The sequence below is a fragment of the Scyliorhinus canicula genome, chromosome 11 (assembly GCF_902713615.1).
Source record: "Scyliorhinus canicula chromosome 11, sScyCan1.1, whole genome shotgun sequence".
NCBI lineage: Eukaryota > Metazoa > Chordata > Chondrichthyes > Carcharhiniformes > Scyliorhinidae > Scyliorhinus > Scyliorhinus canicula.
In genome coordinates this window covers 90699130-90716606 of record NC_052156.1, presented here as the reverse complement: position 1 = coordinate 90716606, position 17477 = coordinate 90699130, and positions in this window count along the sequence as shown.

Genomic DNA, 17477 nt, shown 5'->3' with positions numbered 1-17477 from the left:
AAGTTTAATGCAACCCATCAGCCGCCCTACCTGATCCTCCCCAAGTATGCTAAATTTCCAAAAGGCAGTATATGTTTTAAAAAGGATCATGCCAATGGGACCCACCCGGTAGGTACCAGCCAATGTAACCAGACCCTGATTTGGCAACCACCCATAACTAATCTTACACAAAAGGGCTTGTTCACCTTTAATTGGTCAGCAGTGAAGAACCAGACTAGTGGCGGCCCCTGGAGGGGGGAACTGACTCGAATCATGATGACGGATGCCAAGGGGAACTTGAGCTCGTACAATGATACCTATTTTGTATGCGGACATAAAGCATATCCCTGGTTGCCGGAAAATTGGTCGGATTCTTGCTATATGGGCTTTGTAGTCCCTGGTATTGCCCATTATACAGACCTATCCGACCATCCCCATGCCCGATCCACTAGGGCCATTGTGCCTTGGGAGGCAATAGCTACTGTCCTTTAGCCACAGTTCGGCAGTATTAGATCTCTCCAAAAAGTCATCCAGCTCCGGGATATATTGGAGCAGGTGGCCAATGATACCGCAGAAGGACTCAGTGAGCTCAGCGCAGAGTTAGTAGCTGTTCGGACGGTTGCCTTACAGAATCGCATGGCTTTAGACTACCTCCTCGCCAGCAAGGGAGGTACATGTGCTGTGGTGGGTTCTGAGTGCTGTACTTATATCCCTGATAGCTCGGAGAACATTACTCACCTAGTGGACCACATTCGGGATGGGGTAGAGAGACTCCGCCAGTCCTCCTCAGACGACTGGGGATGGCTGTGGTCTAGCTCCTGGACCACCTATCTGTTTCATGGATTTATTTTCTTTATCGCTATTTGCATTTTGCTGTGTATTATTATAACCTGTGTTAAATGCTTTTGTAATCGTTTAGGTGCTTCTGTGATGCCACAGATGATGCAGCGGCTTTCCCAATTAGACCCGCAGGACTTAGCACGTGCCGAGAATGTGTATGAGGATGTAGAGCTAGAGTTCCCGGAGGCATTCTTCAGACTCTCAAGGATAAGTTTCTGAGGGCTGTGTGATCATGGAATGATCAAAGGGGGGAGTGAGAATGTGAAGCAGGGAAGTGAGGATGTGAAGCAAGGGTTAATAGCCAGAAACAGAAAGAGCCAGGTGGGACATCACAAATTAAACGAGTATGTAAGAATATGTTATTGAAGCCATTGCAGGATGTTCAAAGTAAGGGAGTGCAACTATAAGCCACACAACCTTGAGAAACAAGGCGAATGGCCGGATGATGAGATATGAAATATGGAGGCCGCTTGCAATTATAACTACCATTTACCAATTAAGCTACTAATTAGGCTAAAGCTGCTACATTATCATATGCCAATAGATAACCTCAAGGTTTGTAATTTATCATGTATTGGAATTATTGTAATAACCAATGTAAGAGCCATTGATAAATCATGGCTGGGCACCTGGTGTTTTGCTAAAATTGCTATACGCTTTTGTGCCACTAGACAACCGCAAAATGTCTACCTCAATGTCTGTAAGATTATGTATTGAAAATATGACAATAACAAATTAATCATTGTAGGGTCTGAGCAGCTCTCATACATATTTATACACAAGCTCCCTGTGGGCGGAGCTAGCCGGCAGGGGCTGACCGGAGGAACCTGTATTACAGGTACAGGCATACATCCCCCTACTGCAGTACACATAACTACAGTGGTTATCTCACCACAATCATGTCATGTACTAAACATTTGATAAAAACAAGCTGTAATCTGTATTGGGGCCAGCTCAAGTGAATGTAAGAGACAACCCCTTAAAAAAACATATAAAAGAAAGGTGCTTTGAGCAAGACTTTGGCACTCTCAGAAAGGTGGTTCTTTGGAATACCTAGAGAGCGGCCCCGATCGTAATAAAGAATATTCTGAAGTACGGACGTGTTCGAGATCGTTTCTTCCGGACTGAGAAACAAGTGAATTAGATTCACATTCACAAAACCAGCCCCATATAGACCAGCACTATATAAACCAGCCCCATATAGACCTGCCTGATATACCACAGCCCACATACACCAGCCCCATATATACCAGTCTGATTTACACCAGCACCATATACACCAGCCTGACATAGACCAGCCCGATACATACCAATCTCATATACACACGCCCCATATAAACAGCCCAATATCCACCAGTCTGACATTGACCAGTGTGATATACATCAACCCATATACCACAGACCCCCGAATCCCAACATAAGTGAATTAACCAATAATTTGTGTATTTTCCTGAGATCTTTAACCCCTGAGCTGCTCCAATGAGTTACAGACACCAGATTTATAAATAAAACATTAACAAACTGTTTATTCATAACAAGAATAAAAGATGAACGTCTAAAGGAAATACAGGTATATATCAGATTGATGTAATTGGGACTGTCGTATATCAGGTGGGTGTATATCAGGCTGGTGTATTTTGGACTGGTCTATATGTATATAGCATATATATGTGCCATACGGGGCTGGTGTATATGGGATTGTCTCCATTAGGTTGGTGTATATGGTCTGGTGTATATGGGCTGGTGTATATCAGGCTGGTCTATGTCAGGCTGGTGCATATCAGACTGGTGTATATGTATTATGGTCTACCAGTCTATCTATTCCCAAAACTCCGTCCTACCCTCCACCCAGGTACACCCAAGACAGACACATGGTAAGGTGAGGGGAAGAATCAAAGCAATGGAAATTGAAGGAAAAGATTTGAGATGAATCTTCAGTGCTGTGGTTGTGGCCTCTTGTAGGCCCCAGTCTTCTCCGATGCAACCCTCTGGGGAATTAGTTTACGTAAGAGATTTAGGTTGGTGCAGTTCTGACCTCCAACTGCCAGATGGAGTCCTCGTCTCCCTGAGATATTACTGGATGTTTTAACCTGAGCATTTTACAGTGTCTGATCTCTGTACAGAAACTTTGGCTGTATTATAAAGATTGTTCGCAGATTGGGTTCTTCCCAGCCATTGAGATAGAGGATTAAAGACTCAGACTTGGTTGAGAAACTGCTTGCAACGTTCCACTCCAGAAATTTCCCTTCACAATTCTGACTGCTGTGTGCCTTTTAAAGAAGCGTACCTTCACAGATCAGACAAGGAGGTTTTAAAATCGCCTGGCAGAGGGACAGAGAGCAAAAGAGGGAGAGGGAGTGCCTTCCAGCTGCCTCCAGGCTGAACTCTTTACAGAACTGAGGACAAAACGGAGCTCTCCAGATGACCTGCCTTTCTTCCAGAAGATTTTGAATGACTCCACCAATCCCAAACAACAAGAAGAGATAATTCAGAATTTCAGATTCACAGATTGGCTGCTTGCCAAGTCTATCAAACTGACATCATGGGCTCTGCCACAGAACCTAAAAGTCATGGGCAAGTCCATTAAACCAGGGGTGTTTCAGGTTTGCCTAAAGTCTGTAGTTTAAGCAAATATTTCAGTGTTTCAGTGCTAGCATGAAGGTTGTAAATTAAAGGCAGTCAGCAGGACGGGGTTAAGAAGGAAGCACAGAACTGACAAAGGATTTGCAACAGTATCCTAACACCAGTACCACATATACCAGACCCATATACCTACATCAGTCTGAAATACATCAATCCCATATACAACTCGATATAGACAGCCCCTATAGGCCAGTCCAATATACACCCACCTAATATACATCAACACAAATTCACCAATCTAATATATACCAGCCCCATGTACACAGGTCTGGTATAAACCAGCCCCACATTTTTTTTTGAAAGAAAATTTAGGGTATCCAATTTGCTTTTTTCCAATTAAGGGGCAATTTAGCGTGGCCAATCCACCTAACCAGCACATCTTTTTAGATTGTGGGGGCTGTGGTGATATGACTAGGAGGTTTACGGTACCTATCTGCCATTAGTGCAGAACACTCGCTGCCCATTGGCTCAGGCCAGTCATGTGCCTCTCGGCTGGTTGGTTGAGACTAGTCACGTGACTGCTCACCGATTGGTCGGGAGGCAAGTAGTCCCGTCTACGAGCCGGGGTATAAGAACCCGTAGGACCCGGCAGTCGGCCTTTCTCTGTAAGTCGACTGCCGGGCACACAACTAGTCGATTAAAGCCTAATGTTTGGATCTTCATCTCGACTCGTGTCCAATTGATGGTACATCAATTTAATCGACTAGAAGTTTAAAATGGAGCTACGGATCAAACCAGACTGCCTCCGCATCAGGCCGCACGCTACAAACACGTCAGCAACTTTTAAACACTGGTTGGCATGTTTCAACAGCTACCTCTCCACCACAGACAGCCAGCCCACCAAGGAGCAGAAACTCCACATCCTCCACTCGTGCATGGGCACCGCCGTCTACTCGATGATTGAGGACGAACGAGATTATGACGCGGCCGTGGACCTTCTGAAAGGACATTTCCTCAAGCCTGTTAACCAAGTTTACGCATGAGGCAACCACCTAGCTACAAGGCAACAGTTTCCCGGTGAGTCCCTTGACGAATTTTATCGGGCCCTCGTTGTCCTGGGGAGAAATTGCGCCTGCCCACAAGTTACTGCAGCAGAGCACACAGAAATGGTTGTTGGAGGTCCCTGGTTATAGATGTTTCGACAAGATTAGGGAGGATGGTAAAAGAGGTGCGGGGGGGGGGGGGGGGGGGGGGGGAGGGGGTGGCATTCTTAATTAGAGATAGTATAACAGCTGCAGAAAGGCACTTTGAGGGGGATCTGCCTACTGAGGTAATATGGGTTGAAGTCAGAAATAGGAAAGGAGCAGTCACCTTGTTGGGAGTTTTCTATAGGCCCCCCAATAGCAGCAGAGATGTGGAGGAACAGATTGGGAAACAGATTTTGGAAAGGTGCAGAAGTCACAGGGTAGTAGTCATGGGTGACTTCAACTTCCCAAACATTGAGTGGAAACTCTTTAGCTCAAATAGTTTGGATGGGGTAGTGTTTGTGCAGTGTGTCCAGGAAGCTTTTCTAACACAGTATGTAGATTTTCCGACCAGAGGGGAGGCCATATTGGATTTGGTACTTGGTAATGAACCAGGGCAAGTGATAGATTTGTTAGTTGGGGAGCATTTTGGAGGTAGTGACCACAATTTTGTGACTTTCACTTTAGTTATGGAGAGGGATAGGTGCGTGCAACAGGGCAAGGTTTACAATTGGGGGAAGGGTAAATACAATGCTGTCAGACAAGAATTGAAGTGCATAAGTTGGGAACATTGGCTGTCAGGGAATGACACAAGTGAAATGTGGAACTTGTTCAAGGAACAGGTACTGCGTGTTTTTGATATGTCCCTGTCAGGCAGGGAAGAGATGGTCAAGTGAGGGAACCATGGTTGACAAGAGAGGTTGAATGTCTTGTTAAGAGGAAGAAGGAGATTTATGTAAGGCTGAGGAAACAAGGTTCAGACAGGGCGCTGGAGGGATGCAAGACAGCCAGGAGGGAACTGAAGAAAGCGATTAGGAGAGCTAAGAGAGGGCATGAAAAACCTTTGGCGGGTAGGATCAAGGAAAAGCCTTTTGCACATATGTGAGAAATATGAGAATGACTAGAGCGAGGGTAGGTCCGATCAAGGACAGTAGCGGGAGATTGTGTATTGAGTCTGAAGAGATAGGAGAGGTCTTGAACAAGTATTTTTCTTCAGTATTTACAAACAAGAGGGGCCATATTGTTGGAGAGGACAGTGTGAAACAGACTGGTAAGTTCGAGGAGATACTTGTTAGGAAGGAAGATGTGTTGGGCATTTTGAAAAACTTGAGGATAGACAAGTCCCCTGGGCCTGACGGGATATATCCAAGGATTCTATGGGAAGCAAGAAATGAAATTGCAGAGCCGTTGGCAATGATCTTTTCGTCCTCGCTGTCAACAGGGGTGGTACCAGAGGATTGGAGAGTGGCGAATGTCGTGCCCCTGTTCAAAAAAGGGAATAGGGATAACCCTGGGAATTACAGGCCAGTTAGTCTTACTTCGCTGGTAGGCATAGTAATGGAAAGGGTACTGAGGGATAGGATTTCTGAGCATCTGGAAAGACACTGCTTGATTAGGGATAGTCAGCACGGATTTGTGAGGTGTAGGTCTTGCCTTGCAAGTCTTATTGACTTCTTTGAGGAGGTGACCAAGCATGTGGCTGAAGGTAAAGCAGTGGATGTAGTGTACATGGATTTTAGTAAGGCATTTGATAAGGTTCCCCATGGTAGGCTTATGCAGAAAGTAAGGAGGCATGGGATAGTGGGAAATTTGGCCAGTTGGATAACGGACTGGCTAACCGATCGAAGACAGAGAGTGGTGGTGGATGGCAAATATTCAGCCTGGAGCCCAGTTACCAGTGGCGTACCGCAGGGATCAGTTCTGGGTCCTCTGCTGTTTGTGATTTTCATTAACGACTTGGATGAGGGAGTTGAAGGGTGTGTCAGTAAATTTGCAGATGATACGAAGATTGGTGGAGTTGTGGATAGTGAGGAGTGCTGTTGTCGGCTTCAAAGAGACATAGATAGGATGCAAAGCTGGGCTGAGAAGTGGCAGATGGAGTTTAATCCTGACAAGTGTGAGGTTGTCCATTTTGGAAGGACAAATATGAATGCGGAATACAGGGTTAACGGTAGGGTTCTTGGCAATGTAGAGGAGCAGAGAGATCTTGGGGTCTATGTTCATAGATCTTTGAAAGTTGCCACTCAAGTGGATAGAGCTGTGAAGAAGGCCTATGGTGTGCTAGCGTTCATTAGCAGAGGGATTGAATTTAAGAGCCGTGAGGTGATGATGCAGCTGTACAAAACCTTGGTCAGGCCACATTTGGAGTACTGTGTACAGTTCTGGTCACCTCATTTTCGGAAGGATGTGGAAGCTTTGGAAAAGGTGCAAAGGAGATTTACCAGGATGTTGCCTGGAATGGAGAGTAGGTCTTACGAGGAAAGGTTGAGGGTGCTAGGCTTTTTCTCATTAGAACGGAGAAGGATGAGGGGCGACTTGATAGAGGTTTATAAGATGATCAGGGGAATAGATAGAGTAGACAGACAGATACTTTTTCCCCGGGTGGAACAAACCATTACAAGGGGACATAAATTTAAGGTAAATAGTGGAAGATATAGGGGGGATGTCAGAGGTAGGTTCTTTACCCAGAGAGTAGTGGGGGCATGGAATGCACTGCCTGTGGAAGTAGTTGAGTCGGAAACGTTAGGGACCTTCAAGCGGCTTTTGAATAGGCACATGTATTAGGGTAGAATAATGGAGTGTAGATTAATTCCTTCTTAAGGGCAGCACGGTAGCATTGTGGATAGCACAATTGTTTCACAGCTCCAGGGTCCCAGGTTCGGTTCCCGGCTGGGTCACTGTCTGTGTGGAGTCTGCACGTCCTCCCCGTGTGTGCGTGGGTTTCCTCCGGGTGCTCCGGTTTCCTCCCACAGTCCAAAGATGTGCAGGTTGGGTGGTTGGCCATGATAAATTGCCCTTAGTGTCCAAAATTCTATGATTAACCTAGGACAAAAGTTCGGCGCAACATCGTGGGCCGAAGGGCCTGTTCTGTGCTGTATTTCTCTATATCTAACTGTTAATCCGTGATGCCTTCGTTGCAGGCCTGCAACACTCTGCAATTCGCCAGAGGTTGCTAGAGAAGGACACTTTGAGCCTCGCTGAGGCATGGACCCTCGAATCCTCCCTGGAGGTTGCCGACCGAAACTCCAGCGCATATGCCCCCGGCCGTGCGGCAGACCCTTGGGCAACGTGGCATGCAACCCCCTTGTCCCCCGCCGACTCCGACCATACACAGGCCTGCGCTGTGGGGCGCCCCGATAAGCTCATGGGGCCCCGCTGTTATTTCTGTGGCCTAGCAAAGTACCCCCGCCCGCGCTGTCCGGCCCGCTCCGCAGTGTGTAAAAGCTGCGGGAAGAAAGGTCATTACTCGATGGCCTGTCAGTAAGATCGCCCCCACGCGCTCCCCCAGGGCCCCGCGCGGCACACAGCCACTCCCACTACCGCCGCTCCCAGCCACCACGAGTGACCCACGGGCGGCACCATTTTGGGCCCCGGACGCCTCGTGTGGGTCCCGGGCGCCGCCATCTTGGGGCCCCGACCCCACGTGCGGGACCTGGTCACCACCATCTTGGGGCCCCGATTCCACGTGCGGGTCCTGGGCGCCGCCATCTTGGGGCCCCGACTCCCGTGCGGCCGACGGGCGCCGCCATTTTGGACCAACACAGAAGAAGCCACCAGTGACTAATCTGCAAATGGCAGACCTACTGCCACGACTCGCTGCAGTGACTCTCGACCAGTCGCGACCACGCACGCTCTCTACGGCAACGACACAGATACTTCTCAATGGACACGAAACGAGCTGCCTACTAAACTCCGGGAGCAGAGAAAGTTTTGTCCACCCTGATACGGTAAGACGCTGCGTGCTCCCCGTTCACCCAGTCAAGCATAAGATAGCTCTAGCCTCAGGTTCGCACTCCGTCCACATCACCAGGTGCTGCTTAGCGGACCTCATGGTCCAAGGGAGAGTTTTAAAAAACTACAAACTACTCGTCCTCCCCCAACTCTGCGCACCGGCACTCTTAGGACTGGATTTCCAGTGCAACCTGCAGAGCTTGACTTTCAAATTCGGCGGCCCTATTCCCCCCCTTACTGTCTGCAGCCTCGCGTCCCTCAAAGTGGACCCCCCTTCCTTATTTGCGAACCTCATCCCGGATTGCAAACCAGTCGCCACTAGGAGCAGACGATACAGTGCCCAGGACCGGACCTTCATCAGGTCCAAGGTCCAGAGGCTATTGAAGGAAGGAGTCATCGAGGCCAGCAACAGTCCCTGGCGAGCCCAACTGCTGGTAGTTCGGACTGGGGAGAAAAACCGAATGGTCATTGACTACAGTCAGACCATCAACAGGTTTATGCAGCTGGACGCATATCCTCTCCCCCGTATCTCCGACCTGGTTAACAGGATCATGAAGTACAAAGTCTTCTCCATGGTGGATCTTAGGTCCGCCTGTCACCAGCTTCCCATCCGCGCGAGTGACCGCAAGTACACCGCGTTCGAGGCAGATGGGCGCCTCTATCATTTTCTTAGGGTTCCATTCGGTGTCACAAATGGAGTCTTCCAACGGGAGATGGACCGAATGGTTGACCAATACGACTTACGGGCGACATTTCCGTATCTTGATAATGTCACCATCTGCGGCCACGACCAGCAGGATCACAACACCAACCTCCAAAAATTCCTCCGTACCGCAAAACTCCTTAACCTCACTTACAATAAGGATTTCGCACCGACCGTCTAGCCATCCTCGGCTATGTAGTGCGTAACGGAGTGATAGGCCCCGATCCCGAACGCATACGCCCCCTGATGGAGCTCCCTCTCCCCAACTCCCTCAAATCCCTCAAACGCTGTCTGGGCTTCTTTTCCTATTACGCCCAGTGGGTCCCGAATTACGCTGCAAAGCCCGCCCCCTCATCCAATCGAATACTTTTCCACTGTCGATGGAGGCCCGCCAGGCCTTTAGCTGCATCAAAGCGGATATCGCAAAGGCCACGATGCGTGCTATCGATGAGTCCCTCCCATTCCAGGTCGAGAGCGACGCGTCTGATGTAGCTCTGGCGGATACCCTGAACCAAGCGGGCAGACCCGTGGCCTTCTTCTCCCGGACCCTCCACGCTTCCACTCCGCCATTCCTCGGTGGAAAAGGAGGCACAGGCTATAGTTGAAGCTGTGCGATACTGGAGGTACTATCTGGCCGGCAGGAGGTTCACCCTCCTCACAGACCAGCAGTCAGTGGCCTTTATGTTTGATAATGCACAGAGGGCAAGATCAAGAACGACAAGATCTTGCGGTGGCGGATCGAGTTGTCCATGTACAACTACAATATCTTGTATCGTCCTGGGAAGCTCAACGAGCCTCCTGATGCCCTGTTCCGCGGTACCTGCGCCAGCGCGCAGATTGACCGCCTCCGCGCCCTCCATGCGGACCTCTGCCATCCAGGGGTAACCCGCTTCTACCACTTTATCAAGACCCGCAACCTGCCCTACTCCATCGAGGAGGTCAGGACCGTGACCAGAGACTGCCACATTTGCGCAGAGTGCAAACCGCACTTTTACCGCCCCGAGCAAGCGCATTTAGTAAAGGAGTCTCGCCCTTTTGAACGTCTTAGTATGGACTTCAAGGGTCCCCTCCCCTCCAACAATTGCAACACATACTTCTTAAGCGTGATTGACAAGTACTCCCTCTTCCCTTTCGCCATCCCCTGCCCTGACGTGACCACAACAACCGTCATCAAGGCCCTCCTCTCCATTTTCTCCCTGTTCGGTTACCCCACCTACATCCACAGCTACCGGGGGTCCTATTTTATGAGCGACGAACTGCGTCAATTCCTGCTCAGCAGGGGCATCGCCTCTAGCAGGACGACCAGTTATAACCCTCGGGGTAACGGGCAGGTCGAGTGGGAGAATGGCACAGTCTGGAAGACCGTCCTACTGGCACTCCGGTCCAGAGATCTCCCTATTCCCCGTTGGCAAGAAGTCATCCCCGACGCCCTCCATTCAATTCGGTCTCTCCTCTGCACTACCACAAACCAAACACCCCACGAACGTCTTCTTCTTTTCCCTAGGAAGTCGTCCGCAGGATTCCCACTCCCGATCTGGCTGGCCGCCCACGGGCCCATCCTGTTCCGGAACCATGTGCGGGTGCACAAGTCCGACCCATTGGTTGAACGAGTCCAGTTACTCCACGCGAACCCGCAGTACGCGTACGTGGAGTATCCCGACGGTCGGCAGGTCACGGTCCCTCTTCGAGACCTGGCACGCGCCGGCATGCGGCCTCAACCCCCCACACCAATGCCCTCCTCCCAGTCCCCATTCCCCCCGACACCCCCGGCACCCCCGCAACCCAGCGCACAGGAACCCCCTCCCCCGGCCAGAGCTTCGCCAGGGGTACGGACACAGGATCACGACCGCCGCTCCCGGAGTCAAGGATGGCCACCTGCCCGACGTCACTGGCACCGCTGCGACGGTCCAGCAGAACATCGAGGGCGCCCGACAGACTGATCGTGTCGATCTGATGTTTCCACTGGACTTTTATCGGACTCCTCGTGTCATTCAGAGTTCCAATGTACATGTTGCACATTTTTATTCGCTCGTTTTACTTGTATACTGTTCATTGTTTTGCACAATTGTCGCGAGCCAGTGGGCAGCCACCAATTATCTTGGTACACCTCACAAGCTCTAGTCATATCACCAGTCCTACAGCCCCCCCCCCCCCCCCGGCTTCTTTCTCCACAAGGGGTGAATGTGGTGATATGACTAGGAGGTTTACGGTACCTATCTGCCATTGGTGCAGAACACTCGCTGCCCATTGGCTCAGGCCGGTCATGTGCCTCTCGGCTGGTTGGTTGAGACTAGTCACGTGACTGCTCACCGATTGGTCGGGAGGCAAGTAGTCCCGCCTACGAGGCGGGGTATAAGAACCCGTAGGACCCGGCAGTCAGCCTTTCTCTGTTAGTCGACTGCCGGGTACACAACTAGTCGATTAAAGCCTAATGTTTGGATCTTCATCTCGACTTGTGTCCAATTGATGGTACATCAGGGGCTAAACCCACGCAAACACGGGGAGATGCACAAACTCCACACGGACAGCGACCCAGAGCCGGGATCGAACCTGTGACTGCAGCGCCGTGCAAACCACTTGTGCCACCGTGCTGCCCTACCAGCCCCATACAGACCAGCTCACCAGTCCGATATGCGTCAGCCCCATACAGGTGAGTCCCATATACACCAGTGGCATATAGACCAGCCTGATATAGACCAACCCGGTATGCACCAGCCCCACCTACACCAGCTCAATATACACCAATCCCATGTACACCAACTCTATATCCACCAGCCCCAAATATACCCGCCTGAGATAGACCAGCCCAATATACACCAACCTCATATACACCAGTCCCAGAGACATCAGCCCCACACACCACCTTGATATAGACCAGAGTTGGATGGGAAGTGGGGCCTCCCCCCGGGAATGCTTTCAGATATATGCATATTAGGGCGTTTGTTAAGTGGCAGGTGGCGGAGATCCCACTGTTGCCGCCTAAGGGGGTGCAGGTTAGGGTGTTCTCGGGGACGTGGGTCGGTGAGGGGAGGATCTCGGTGATTTATCAGATGATGCAGGAAGAGGAGGAGGCCTCGGTGGAGGAGCTGAAAGTGACGTGGGAGGAGGAGCTAGGGGAAGAGATCAACGAGGGGACGTGGGCGGATGCCCTGGGAAGGGTGAACTCATAAGAACATAAGAACATAAGAACATAAGAACTAGGAGCAGGAGTAGGCCATCTGGCCCCTCGAGCCTGCTCCGCCATTCAATTAGATCATGGCTGATCTTTAGTGGACTCAGCTCCACTTTCCGGCCCGAACACCATAACCCTTAATCCCTTCATTCTTCAAAAAACTATCTATCTTTACCTTAAAAACATGTAATGAAGGAGCCTCAACTGCTTCACTGGGCAAGGAATTCCATAGATTCACAACCCTTTGGGTGAAGAAGTTCCTCCTAAACTCAGTCCTAAATCTACTTCCCCTTATTTTGAGGCTATGTCCCCTAGTTCTGCTGTCACCCGCCAGTGGAAACAACCTGCCCGCATCTATCCTATCTATTCCCTTCATAATTTTAAATGTTTCTATAAGATCCCCCCTCATCCTTCTAAATTCCAACGAGTACAGTCCCACTCTACTCAACCTCTCCTCATAATCCAACCCCTTCAGCTCTGGGATTAACCTAGTGAATCTCCTCTGCACACCCTCCAGCGCTAGTACGTCCTTTCTCAAGTAAGGAGACCAAAACTGAACACAATACTCCAGGTGTGGCCGCACTAACACCTTATACAATTGCAACATAACCTCCCTAGTCTTAAACTCCATCCCTCTAGCAATGAAGGACAAAATTCCATTTGCCTTCTTAATCACTTGTTGCACTTGTAAACCAACCTTCTGTGACTCATGCACTAGCACACCCAAGTCTCTCTGAACAGCGGCATGCTTTAATATTTTATCGTTTAAATAATAATCCCGTTTGCTGTTATTCCTACCAAAATGGATAACCTCACATTTGTCAACATTGTATTCCATCTGCCAGACCCTAGCCCATTCACTTAACCTATCCAAATCCCTCTGCAGACTTCCAGTATCCTCTGCACTTTTCGCTTTACCACTCATCTTAGTGTCATCTGCAAACTTGGACACATTGCCCTTGGTCCCCAACTCCAAATCATCTATGTAAATTGTGAACAATTGTGGGCCCAACACGGATCCCTGAGGGACACCACTAGCTACTGATTGCCAACCAGAGAAACACCCATTTATCCCAACTCTTTGCTTTCTATTAATTAACCAATCCTCTATCCATGCTACTACTTTACCCTTAATGCCATGCATCTTTATCTTATGCAGCAACCTTTTGTGTGGCACCTTGTCAAAGGCTTTCTGGAAATCCAGATATACCACATCCATCGGCTCCCCGTTATCTACTGCACTGGTAATGTCCTCAAAAAATTTCACTAAATTAGTTAGGCATGACCTGCCCTTTACGAACCCATGCTGCGTCTGCCCAATGGGACAATTTCTATCCAGATGCCTCGCAATTTCTTCCTTGATGATAGATTCCAACATCTTCCCTACTACCGAAGTTAAGCTCACTGGCCTATAATTTCCTGCTTTCTGCCTACCTCCTTTTTTAAACAGTGGCGTCACGTTTGCTAATTTCCAATCCACCGGGACCACCCCAGAGTCTAGTGAATTTCTTGCAATCCAATCCACCTTCCCCATATATACCAGCCCAATATAGACCAGCCAAAAAACAAAATTCAATATACACCAGTCTAAAGTACACCAGTTTGATATATACCGGCCCGATATACACCAGCCCAAGAGATCCCAACTCGATATACATCAGCCCATATGCACCAAACCCATATAGACCAGCCCCATATACACGAGTCTGATATAGTTCAGCCCCATATACACAAATCTGATAGACAGCAGTCCCATATAAACCAGTCTGATATACGCCAGCCCCATATACATTGGTCCGATATACAGCAGCCTCATATCCGCCAAGAAGATATAGACCAGCCTGATTTTATCCAGCCCCATATACACCAGTTCACTATACACCAGCCCCTTTTACACCAGTTCAATATACTCAAGTCCAATATACACTAGTCCAAAATACACCAGCCAGATATACAGCAGTTCAATGTAGACCAACCTGAATATACACCCGTCAGATATACACGGTTCAATATATACTTGACTGATATACACCGGTTCAATATACACCTCCTGATATACACCAGCCTGAAATACGCTACTTCAACATACACCAAACTGATATACACCACCCCGATATACACCGGCCCCATATACACCAACCCATATACACCAACCCATATACACCAACCCACATAGATCAACCTGATTTACACCATTCCATGTACAACAAGCCCACAAACACCAGTTTGATATACACCAATCCCCTATACATAAGCCCAATATAGGCGAGCCCGAAATAACAAAGTTCAAAATACACCAGACTGAATACACCAGCCATGTACCAGTCCGATATGCACTAAGCCAATATACACCAACCCATATACACCAACCCATACAGATCAACCTGGTTTACACCAGTCTTATGTACAACAAGCCCACATACACCAGTTTGATATACACCAGCTCCATATACACCAACCCAATATAGACTAGCCCGAAATACAAAGTTCAGAATACACCAGTCTGAAATACACCAGCTTGATATACACCGGCCCCATATACCAGTCCGATATGCACCAAGCCAATATACACCAGCCCAACATTCACCATGCAAAAATATGCCAGTCCGATATATACCATCCCAAAATATACCAGCTCGAAATTCCTCCGTCCAATCTACACCTTAGCATCATTGGGAAAGTTTTCACCAGGGTCATGCTTGATAGATTCCATCTACCTGTAACATCAGTAAAAACAGAAGCACAGCGTGGTGATATGATCTGCATACCTGTCTGCCATTGGGGCAGAACACTGGCTTACCATTGGCCCTGGTCGGTCATGTGCCTCTCGACCGATTGGCCGAGAGGCTGAGTTAACCACGCCTCCATTAACGAGGTATAAATGGACAAACGCCCGGCGATCGTCCATTCCATTGTAGACGATCGCAGAGCTATGTTCTAGTCTATTAAAGCCTGACTTTTGTAAAGCACTCGTCTCGTGTACAATTGATGGCGCATCACACAGTGCACTTTTTGTGTTGACAGCTCTACAATGGACACAATCCTCTCCATATGCCAGCTACAAGAGAAATGTAGGGAACAGGATACTTTACTTCCATAGATCTGACTGAAGTGTTCAACACAGAGCAGAATTGTACAAGATTTTAAAATAAATTTGCTGTCCACCAAAGTTCCTAAGTCTCATTTGTTCCCTTCATGTCAACACTCACTGAATTGTAGGTTGATGGCACCGTTTCTAACAGTTTCAGGGTGAATAATGAAGTGAAACAAGCGTGTATCTTAGCCCCCACTTTGTTTGAACGCCTCTTCTCCATGTTCCTGATCTTTGCTTTCCCCGCAAAAATGGAAGGTGTCTACCTGCATTCACAGTCAGAGGGCAAGCTATGCTATCTTACCAGGCTGATAGCCGAGACAAAAATACAGAATGTCTTGTTGTTATGTAGTCGCTAAGACGGAAACACTGGGCTGCAGTTTATGTGCCCCTGCCATGGGTGTTTTCATGGGAGTGGGAACATCGAAACGCATAAAATAGAGCGGGTGATGCCCACCCCATCACCTTTCCACACGCCCCTGGGTTTACCCCATAATACAGGAGTGTGTGAGTGCTGAAACCGGCAGCACTCCTGTCATATTTAAATAGATAATCAATTAGCCTTTTTACCAGTTTGCCCTGGTAATACGTTGCCACACCAGAAAACATTTGGCCTGAGCAGTCAAGTGGGACAGAACAGCCCAATTTTTTATTAAATTCTTCAGGCGGTGGGAAAGAAGGGGTTACTATCTTTGGGGGCTGGACTTTGCGGATCGGGGCGGAGGCAGTGGTCCCTCTAGGTTAGAATCATCCCACCTTTCTTCCTATCTGCTTGCTGCCTTAAACCCACCATCCCCAGCCATTCCTCCGCATCACCTCCCCACTTCCGAACTGACCCTGGACTCATCCATTTCCAGGAATCCACTGGATCTACTTCTGCTGCTGTCTTGGCAGCGGCCACTAATGCACGTCTTAGCGCTGCTGGGATTGATGAAGCAACTGGCCAATTGCATTGGCTAACATGTCCCAAGGGTGGGACTTCCTCCCCAGTGAGGAGTGGAAGTCCCAAATTGGCTGTGTGTAGCCCATCCACAGTACATTGTGGCTGCAGGGTGGGTCAGCGTGGAACGGGTGGGCTCTACGTCGACTTTGCTGCTGAGGGGCATGGGGGCAAGCCATCCATGCCCCACAATATTCAGCCCACAGATACATACACAAATGGATTGTCTCTCCCATTCCTGAAACATGTTCTCCCTTTCTATAAGCCTCAAGAAAATTGTGGCTCTGAGACAGGGTGTATGATTGCCATCATCAATCACACACAGCAACATGCCAATGGAAATGATCAACAGATTGTGCTCCCTTGGTTCCGTGGTGTCAGACAACCTGTCTCCTGTTGTAGAATTTAGTACAAGTACAGCGAAAGCAGCACCACTTTTGACCAACTCATCAAACATGCTTGGAAAAATAACAAGCTGACTGTTAGAACTAAGATGCTGGTTTATTAGGCCTCAGCTTCAACATCTGACTGAATTGCTGTGAAGCATGGTCAACTTACAACTTTTCATCTTTGATATCTGTTTCGCAACCCCAAAACATGTGCTCGTAATTCGCTGGTCCCCGCCCACATCTCTCACAGTCATCTGCTACCCTCTGAAATAACCCACTCATTCTCGCCCGAGTCATATGCACCCTCATCACCTTAAACTGTATCAGGCTCATCCTTGCAGAAGAGGAGGTCCCGTTTGACTCCAGTCTTTACCTTTCAACGGTTCCTGTCTTATTTCTATCGGTGAGGACTTTCGCTGACATCTTGCCATGGAGGATTCAGAGGATGTTGATGAATTTCTCTGGTCAGCCAGCCTTTGACAGGGTTTTCCATAGCACTTCCCAATTGTCTGAGTCGAAAGCCTTGGTCAGATTGATGAAATCTGCCAAATTTCCTAAATATACTAGCATTCATCAAACAGAGGTGACTTCACTGGTTTTCACACACAGGATGGAAGATGGATGCATTCCCAAGTATCTTCTATATGGTGAGGTAGCCAGAGGCAGAAGACAAATTGAATGTCCAAATCTGTGTGACATGAGGACCCTAAACATGGATTTCTACATGTGGGGGATACTAGTCAAACACAGAGCAAAATGGCAACATCACCGGTGGGCTGGTGTGTGTCACCATGGTGATCAGAG